We start from the raw sequence: 10,317 nt of genomic DNA on the forward strand, positions 1-10,317 counted from the left end.
CTCAACATAACCCTAACCCTAGGTCCAATCGTAACCCTAACCGGATCTCTAACCCTAGCCCTCAACATAACCCTAACCCTAGGTCCAATCGTAACCCTAACCGGATCTCTAACCCTAGCCCTCAACATAACCCTAACCCTAGGTCCAATCGTAAGCATAACCGGATCTCTAACCCTAGCCCTCAACATAACCCTAACCCTAGGTCCAATCGTAACCCTAACCGGATCGCTAACCCTAGCCCTCAACATAACCCTAACCCTAGGTCCATTTGTAAGCATAACCGGATCTCTAACCCTAGCCCTTAACATAACCCTAACCCTAGGTCCAATCGTAACCCTAACCGGATCTCTAAACCTAGCCCTCAACATAACCCTAACCCTATGTCCAATCGTAACCCTAACCGGATCGCTAATCCTAGCCCTCAACATAACCCTAACCCTAGGTCCAATCGTACCCCTAACCGGATCGCTAACCCTAGCCCTCAACATAACCCTAACCCTAGGTCCAATCGTAACCCTAAACGGATCTCTAACCCTAGCCCTCAACATAACACTAACCCTAGGTCCAATCGTAACCCTAACCGGATCTCTAAACCTATCCCTCAACATAACACTAACCCTAGGTCCAATCGTAACCCTAACAGTCTCTCTAACCCTAGCCCTCAACATAACCCTAACCCTAGGTCCAATCGTAACCCTAACCGGATCTCTAACCCTAGCCCTCAACATAACCCTAACCCTAGGTCCAATCGTAACCCTAACCGGATCTCTAACCCTAGCCCTCAACATAACCCTAACCCTAGGTCCAATCGTAAGCATAACCGGATCTCTAACCCTAGCCCTCAACATAACCCTAACTCTAGGTCCAATCGTAACCCTAACCGGATCGCTAACCCTAGCCCTCAACATAACCCTAACCCTAGGTCCAATCGTAAGCATAACCGGATCTCTAACCCTAGCCCTCAACATAACCCTAACCCTAGGTACAATCGTAACCCTAACCGGATCTCTAAACCTAGCCCTCAACATAACCCTAACCCTAGGTCCAATCGTAATTCTAACCGGATCTCTAACCCTAGCCCTCAACATAACCCTAACCCTAGGTCCAATCGTAACCCTAACCGGATCTCTAACCCTAGCCCTCAACATAACCCTAATCCTAGGTCCAATCGTAAGCATAACCGGATCTCTAACCCTGGCCCTCAACATAACCCTAACTCTAGGTCCAATCGTAACCCTAACCGGATCTCTAACCCTAGCCCTCAACATAACCCTAACCCTAGGTCCAATCGTAACCCTAACCGGATCTCTAACCCTAGCCCTCAACATAACCCTAACCCTAGGTCCAATCGTAACCCTAACCGGATTTCTAACCCTAACCCTCAACATAACCCTAACCCTAGGTCCAATCGTAACCCTAACCGGATCTCTAACCCTAGCCCTCAACATAACCCTAAGCCTAGGTCCAATCGTAAGCATAACCAGATCTCTAACCCTAGCCCTCAACATAACCCTAACCCTAGGTCCAATCGTAACCCTAGCCGGATCGCTAACCCTAGCCCTCAACATAACCCTAACGCTAGGTCCAATCGTAAGCATAACCGGATCTCTAACCCTGGCCCTCAACATAACCCTAACCCTAGGTCCAATAGTAACCCTAACCGGATCTCTAACCCTAGCCCTCAACATAACCCTAACCCTAGGTCCAATCGTAACCCTAACCGGATCTCTAACCCTAGCCCTCAACATAACCCTAACCCTAGGTCCAATCGTAAGCATAACCGGATCTCTCACCCTAGCCCTCAACATAACCCTAACCCTAGGTCCAATCGTAACCCTAACCGGATCGCTAACTCTAGCCCTCAACATAACCCTAACCCTAGGTCCAATCTTAAGCATAACCGGATCTCTAACCCTAGCCCTCAACATAACCCTAACCCTAGGTCCAATCGTAACCCTAACCGGATCTCTAACCCTAGCCCTCAACATAACCCTAACCCTAGGTCCAATCGTAACCCTAACCGGATCTCTAACCCTAGCCCTCAACATAACCGTAACCCTAGGTCCAATCGTAAGCATAAACGGATCTCTATCCCTGCCCCTCAACATAACCCTAACCCTAGGTCCAATCGTAACCCTAACCGGATCTCTAACCCTAGCCCTCAACATAACCCTAACCCTAGGTCCAACCGTAAGCATAAACGGATCTCTATCCCTGCCCCTCAACATAACCCTAACCCTAGGTCCAATCGTAACCCTAACCGGATCTCTAACCCTAGCCCTCAACATAACCCTAACCCTAGGTCCAATCGTAAGCATAAACGGATCTCTATCCCTGCCCCTCAACATAACCCTAACCCTAGGTCCAATCGTAAGCATAACCGGATCTCTAACCCTGGCCCTCAACATAACCCTAACCCTAGGTCCAATCGTAACCCTAACCGGATCTCTAACCCTAGCCCTCAACATAACCCTAACCCTAGGTCCAATCGTAACCCTAACCGGATCTCTAACCCTAGCCCTCAACATAACCCTAACCCTAGGTCCAATCGTAAGCATAACCGGATCTCTAACCCTAGCCCTCAACATAACCCTAACTCTAGGTCCAATCGTAACCCTAACCGGATCGCTAACCCTAGCCCTCAACATAACCCTAACCCTAGGTCCAATCGTAAGCATAACCGGATCTCTAATCCTAGCCCTCAACATAACCCTAACCCTAGGTCCAATCGTAACCCTAACCGGATCTCTAAACCTAGCCCTCAACATAACCCTAACCCTAGGTACAATCGTAATTCTAACCGGATCTCTAACCCTAGCCCTCAACATAACCCTAACCCTAGGTCCAATCGTAACCCTAACCGGATCTCAAACCCTAGCCCTCAACATAACCCTAACCCTAGGTCCAATCGTAAGCATAACCGGATCTCTAACCCTGGCCCTCAACATAACCCTAACCCTAGGTCCAATCGTAACCCTAACCGGATCTCTAACCCTAGCCCTCAACATAACCCTAACCCTAGGTCCAATCGTAACCCTAACCGGATCTCTAACCCTAGCCCTCAACATAACCCTAACCCTAGGTCCAATCGTAAGCATAACCGGATCACTAACCCTAGCCCTCAACATAACCCTAACCCTAGGTCCAATCGTAACCCTAAACGGATCTCTAACCCTAGCCCTCAACATAACCCTAACCCTAGGTCCAATCGTAACCCTAACCGGCTCTCTAAACCTATCCCTCAACATAACACTAACCCTAGGTCCAATCGTAACCCTAACAGTCTCTCTAACCCTAGCCCTCAACATAACCCTAACCCTAGGTCCAATCGTAAGCATAACCGGATCTCTAACCCTAGCCCTCAACAAAACCCTAACCCTAGGTCCAATCGTAACCCTAACGGGATCGCTAACCCTAGCCCTCAACATAACCCTAACCCTAGGTCCAATCGTAAGCATAACCGGATCTCTAACCCTAGCCCTCAACATAACCCTAACCCTAGGTCCAATCGTAACCCTAACCGGATCTCTAAACCTAGCCCTCAACATAACCCTAACCCTAGGTCCAATCGTAATTCTAACCGTATCTCTAACCCTAGCCCTCAACATAACCCTAACCCTAGGTCCAATCGTAACCCTAACCGGATCTCTAACCCTAGCCCTCAACATAACCCTAACCCTAGGTCCAATCGTAAGCATAACCGGATCTCTAAAACTGGCCCTCAACATAACCCTAACCCTAGGTCCAATCGTAACCCTAACCGGATCTCTAACCCTAGCCCTCAACATAACCCTAACCCTAGGTCCAATCGTAACCCTAACCGGATCTCTAACCCTAGCCCTCAACATAACCCTAACACTAGGTCCAATCGTAACCCTAACCGGATCTCTAAACCTAGCCCTCAACATAACCCTAACCCTAGGTCCAATCGTAACCCTAACCGGATCTCTAAACCTAGCCCTCAACATAACCCTAACCCTAGGTCCAATCGTAACCCTAACCGGATCGCTAACCCTAGCCCTCAACATAACCCTAACCCTAGGTCCAATCGTACCCCTAACCGGATCGCTAACCCTAGCCCTCAACATAACCCTAACCCTAGGTCCAATCGTAACCCAAACCGGATCTCTAACCCTAGCCCTCAACATAACCCTAACCCTAGGTCCAATCGTAACCCTAACCGGATCTCTAAACCTAACCCTCAACATAACACTAACCCTAGGTCCAATCGTAACCCTAACAGTCTCTCTAACACTAGCCCTCAACATAACCCTAACCCTAGGTCCAATCATAACCCTAACCGGATCTCTAACCCTAGCCCTCAACATAACCCTAACCCTAGGTCCAATCGTAACCCTAACCGGATCTCTAAACCTATCCCTCAACATAACCCTAACCCTAGGTCCAATCGTAACCCTAACCGGATCTCTAACCCTAGCCCTCAACATAACCCTAACCCTAGGTCCAATCGTAACCCTAACCGGATCTCTAACCCTAGCCCTCAACATAACCCTAACCCTAGGTTCAATGGTAACCCTAACCGGATCTCTAACCCTAGCCCTCACCATAACCCTAATCCTAGGTCCAACCGTAACCGTAACCGGATCTCTAACCCCAACCCTAAACATAACCCTAACACTAGGTCCAATCGTAACCCTAACCGGTTCTAACCCTAGCCCTCAACATAACCCTAACCCTAGCTCCAATCGTAACCCTAACCGAATCTCTAACCCTAGCCCTCAACATAACCCTAACCCTAGGTCCAATCGTAACCCTAACCGGATCTCTAACCCTAGCCCTCAACATAACCCTAACCCTAGGTCCAATCGTAACCCTAACCGGATCTCTAACCCTAGCCCTCAACATAACCCTAACCCTAGGTCCAATCGTAACCCTAACCGGATCTCTAACCCTAGCCCTCAACATAACCCTAACCCTAGGTCCAATCGTAACCTTAACCGGATCTCTAACCCTAGCCCTCAACATAACCCTAACCCTAGGTCCAATCGTAACCCTAACCGGAACTCTAACCCTAGCCCTCAACATAACCCTAACCCTAGGTCCAATCGTACCCCTAACCGGATCGCTAACCCTAGGCCTCAACATAACCCTAAACCTAGGTCCAATCGTAACCCTAACCGGATCTCTAACCCTAGCCCTCAACATAACCCTAACCCTAGATCCAATCCTAACCCTAACCGGATATCTAAACCTATCCCTCAACATAACCCTAACCCTAGGTCCAATCGTAACCCTAAGAGTCTCTCTAACCCTAGCCCTCAACATAACCCTAACCCTAGGTCCAATCGTAACCCTAACCGGATCTCTAACCCTAGCCCTCAACATAACCCTAACCCTAGGTCCAATCGTAACCCTAACCGGATCTCTAACCCTAGCCCTCAACATAACCCTAACCCTAGGTCAAATCGTAACCCTAACCGGATCGCTAACCCTAGCCCTCAACATAACCCTAACCCTAGGTCCAATCTTAAGCATAACCGGATCTCTAACCCTAGCGCTAAACATAACCCTAACCCTAGGTCCAATCGTAACCCTAACCGGATCTCTAACCCTAGCCCTCAACATAACGCTAACCCTAGGTCCAATCGTAAGCATAACCGGATCTCTAAGCCTAGCCCTCAACATAACCCTAACCCTAGGTCCAATCGTAACCCTAACCGGATCTGAAACCCTAGCCCACAACATAACCCTAACCCTAGGTCCAATCGTAACCCTAACCGGATCTCTAACCCTAGCCCTAAACATAACCCTAACCCTAGGTCCAATCGTAACCCTAACCGGATCTCTAACCCTAGCCCTCAACATAACCCTAACCCTAGGTCCAATCGTAACCCTAACCGGATCTCTAACCCTAGCCCTCAACATAACCCTAACCCTAGGTCCAATCGTAAGCATAACCAGATCTCTAACCCTAGCCCTCAACATAACCCTAACCCTAGGTCCAATCGTAACCCTAACCGGATCGCTAACCCTAGCCCTCAACATAACCCTAACGCTAGGTCCAATCGTAAGCATAACCGGATCTCTAACCCTGGCCCTCAACATAACCCTAACCCTAGGTCCAATAGTAACCCTAACCGGATCTCTAACCCTAGCCCTCAACATAACCCTAACCCTAGGTCCAATCGTAACCCTAACCGGATCTCTAACCCTAGCCCTCAACATAACCCTAACCCAAGGTCCAATCGTAAGGATAACCGGATCTCTAACCCTAGCCCTCAACATAACCCTAACCCTAGGTCCAATCGTAACCCTAACCGGATCGCTAACCCTGGCCCTCAACATAACCTTAACCCTAGGTCCAATCGTAAGCATAACCGGATCTCTAACCCTAGCCCTCAACATAACCCTAACCCTAGGTCCAATCGTAACCCTAACCGGATCTCTAACCCTAGCCCTCAACATAACCCTAACCCTAGGTCCAATCGTAAGCATAAACGGATCTCTATCCCTGCCCCTCAACATAACCCTAACCCTAGGTCCAATCGTAACCCTAACCGGATGTCTAACCCTAGCCCTCAACATAACCCTAAGCCTAGGTCCAATCGTAACCCTAACCGGATCTCTAACCCTAGCCCTCAACATAACCCTAACCCTAGTTCCAATCGTAAGCATAACCGGATCTCTAACCCTGGCCCTCAACATAACCCTAACCCTAGGTCCAATCGTAACCCTAACCGGATCTCTAACCCTAGCCCTCAACATAACCCTAACCCTAGGTCCAATCGTAACCCTAACCGGATCTCTAACCCTAGCCCTCAACATAACCCTAACCCTAGGTCCAATCGTAAGCATAACCGGATCTCTAACCCTAGCCCTCAACATAACCCTAACTCTAGGTCCAATCGTAACCCTAACCGGATCGCTAACCCTAGCCCTCAACATAACCCTAACCCTAGGTCCAATCGTAAGCATAACCGGATCTCTAATCCTAGCCCTCAACATAACCCTAACCCTAGGTCCAATCGTAACCCTAACCGGATCTCTAAACCTAGCCCTCAACATAACCCTAACCCTAGGTCCAATCGTAAGCATAACCGGATCTCTAACCCTAGCCCTCAACATAACCCTAACCCTAGGTCCAATCGTAACCCTAACCGGATCTCTAACCCTAGCCCTCAACATAACCCTAACCCTAGGTCCAATCGTAAGCATAACCGGATCTCTAACCCTGGCCCTCAACATAACCCTAACCCTAGGTCCAATCGTAACCCTAACCGGATCTCTAACCCTAGCCCTCAACATAACCCTAACCCTAGGTCCAATCGTAACCCTAACCGGATCTCTAACCCTAGCCCTCAACATAACTCTAACCCTAGGTCCAATCGTAAGCATAACCGGATCTCTAACCCTAGCCCTCAACATAACCCTAACCCTAGGTCCAATCGTAACCCTAACCGGATCGCTAACCCTAGCCCTCAACATAACCCTAACCCTAGGTCCAATCGTAAGCATAACCGGATCTCTAACCCTAGCCCTCAACATAACCCTAACCCTAGGTCCAATCGTAACCCTAACCGGATCTCTAACCCTAGCCCTCAACATAACCCTAACCCTAGGTCCAATCGTAACCCTAACTGGATCTCTAACCCTAGCCCTCAACATAACACTAACCCTAGGTCCAATCGTAAGCATAAACGGATCTCTATCCCTGCCCCTCAACATAACCCTAACCCTAGGTCCAATCGTAACCCTAACCGAATCTCTAACCCTAGCCCTCAACATAACCCTAACCCTAGGTCCAATCGTAACCCTAACCGGATCTCTAACCCTAGCCCTCAACATAACCCTAACCCTAGGTCCAATCGTAAGCATAACCGGATCTCTAACCCTGGCCCTCAACATAACCCTAACCCTAGGTCCAATCGTAACCCTAACCGGATCTCTAACCCTAGCCCTCAACATAACCCTAACCCTAGGTCCAATCGTAACCCTAACCGGATCTCTAACCCTAGCCTTCAACATAACCCTAACCCTAGGTCCAATCGTAAGCATTACCGGATCTCTAACCCTAGCCCTCAACATAACCCTAACTCTAGGTCCAATCGTAACCCTAACCGGATCTCTAACCCTAGCCCTCAACATAACCCTAACCCTAGGTCCAATCGTAAGCATAACCGGATCTCTAATCCTAGCCCTCAACATAACCCTAACCCTAGGTCCAATCGTAACCCTAACCGGATCTCTAAACCTAGCCCTCAACATAACCCTAACCCTAGGTCCAATCGTAATTCTAACCGGATCTCTAACCCTAGCCCTCAACATAACCCTAACCCTAGGTCCAATCGTAACCCTAACCGGATCTCTAACCCTAGCCCTCAACATAACCCTAACCCTAGGTCCAATCGTAAGCATAACCGGATCTCTAACCCTGGCCCTCAACATAACCCTAACCCTAGGTCCAATCGTAACCCTAACCGGATCTCTAACCCTAGCCCTCAACATAACCCTAACCCTAGGTCCAATCGTAACCCTAACCGGATCTCTAACCCTAGCCCTCAACATAACCCTAACCCTAGGTCCAATCGTAAGCATAACCGGATCTCTAACCCTAGCCCTCAACATAACCCTAACCCTAGGTCCAATCATAACCCTAACCGGATCGCTAACCCTAGCCCTCAACATAACCCTAACCCTAGGTCCAATCGTAAGCATAACCGGATCTCTAACCCTAGCTCTCAACATAACCCTAACCCTAGGTCCAATCGTAACCCTAACCGGATCTCTAAACCTAGCCCTCAACATAACCCTAACCCTAGGTCCAATCGTAACCCTAACCGGATCTCTAAACCTAGCCCTCAACATAACCCTAACCCTAGGTCCAATCGTAACCCTAACCGGATCGCTCATCCTAGCCCTCAACATAACCCTAACCCTAGGTCCAATCGTACCCCTAACCGGATCGCTAACCCTAGCCCTCAACATAACCCTAACCCTAGGTCCAATCGAAACCCTAAACGGATCTCTAACCCTAGCCCTCAACATAACCCTAACCCTAGGTCCAATCGTAACCCTAACCGGATCTCTAAACCTATCCCTCCACATAACACTAACCCTAGGTCCAATCGTAACCCTAACAGTCTCTCTAACCCTAGCCCTCAACATAACCCTAACCCTAGGTCCAATCGTAAGCATAACCGGATCTCTAACCCTAGCCCTCAACATAACCCTAACCCTAGGTCCAATCGTAAGCATAACCGGATCTCTAATCCTAGCCCTCAACATAACCCTAACCCTAGGTCCAATCGTAACCCTAACCGGATCTCTAAACCTAGCCCTCAACATAACCCTAACCCTAGGTCCAATCATAACCCTAACCGGATCTCTAACCCTAGCCCTCACCATAACCCTAATCCTAGGTCCAACCGTAACCGTAACCGGATCTCTAACCCCAACCCTAAACATAACCCTAACCCTAGGTCCAATCGTAACCCTAACCGGTTCTAACCCTAGCCCTAAACATAACCCTAACCCTAGCTCCAATCGTAACCCTCACCGAATCTCTAACCCTAGCCCTCAACATAACCCTAACCCTAGGTCCAATCGTAACCCTAACCATATCTCTAACCCTAGCCCTCAACATAACCCTAACCCTAGGTCCAATCGTAACCCTAACCGGATCTCTAACCCTAGCCCTCAACATAACCCTAACCCTAGGTCCAATCGTAACCCTAACCGGATCTCTAACCCTAGCCCTCAACATAACCCTAACCCTAGGTCCAATCGTAACCTTAACCGGATCTCTAACCCTAGCCCTCAACATAACCCTAAGCCTAGGTCCAATCGTAACCCTAACCGGATCTCTAACCCTAGCCCTCAACATAACCCTAACCCTAGTTCCAATCGTAAGCATAACCGGATCTCTAACCCTGGCCCTCAACATAACCCTAACCCTAGGTCCAATCGTAACCCTAACCGGATCTCTAACCCTAGCCCTCAACATAACCCTAACCCTAGGTCCAATCGTAACCCTAACCGGATCTCTAACCCTAGCCCTCAACATAACCCTAACCCTAGGTCCAATCGTAAGCATAACCGGATCTCTAACCCTAGCCCTCAACATAACCCTAACTCTAGGTCCAATCGTAACCCTAACCGGATCGCTAACCCTAGCCCTCAACATAACCCTAACCCTAGGTCCAATCGTAAGCATAACCGGATCTCTAATCCTAGCCCTCAACATAACCCTAACCCTAGGTCCAATCGTAACCCTAACCGGATCTCTAAACCTAGCCCTCAACATAACCCTAACCCTAGGTCCAATCGTAAGCATAACCGGATCTCTAACCCTAGCCC

This window comes from Miniopterus natalensis, chromosome 21 (genome assembly GCF_054644295.1).
Source record: "Miniopterus natalensis isolate mMinNat1 chromosome 21, mMinNat1.hap1, whole genome shotgun sequence".
In the NCBI taxonomy this organism is placed as follows: domain Eukaryota; kingdom Metazoa; phylum Chordata; class Mammalia; order Chiroptera; family Miniopteridae; genus Miniopterus; species Miniopterus natalensis.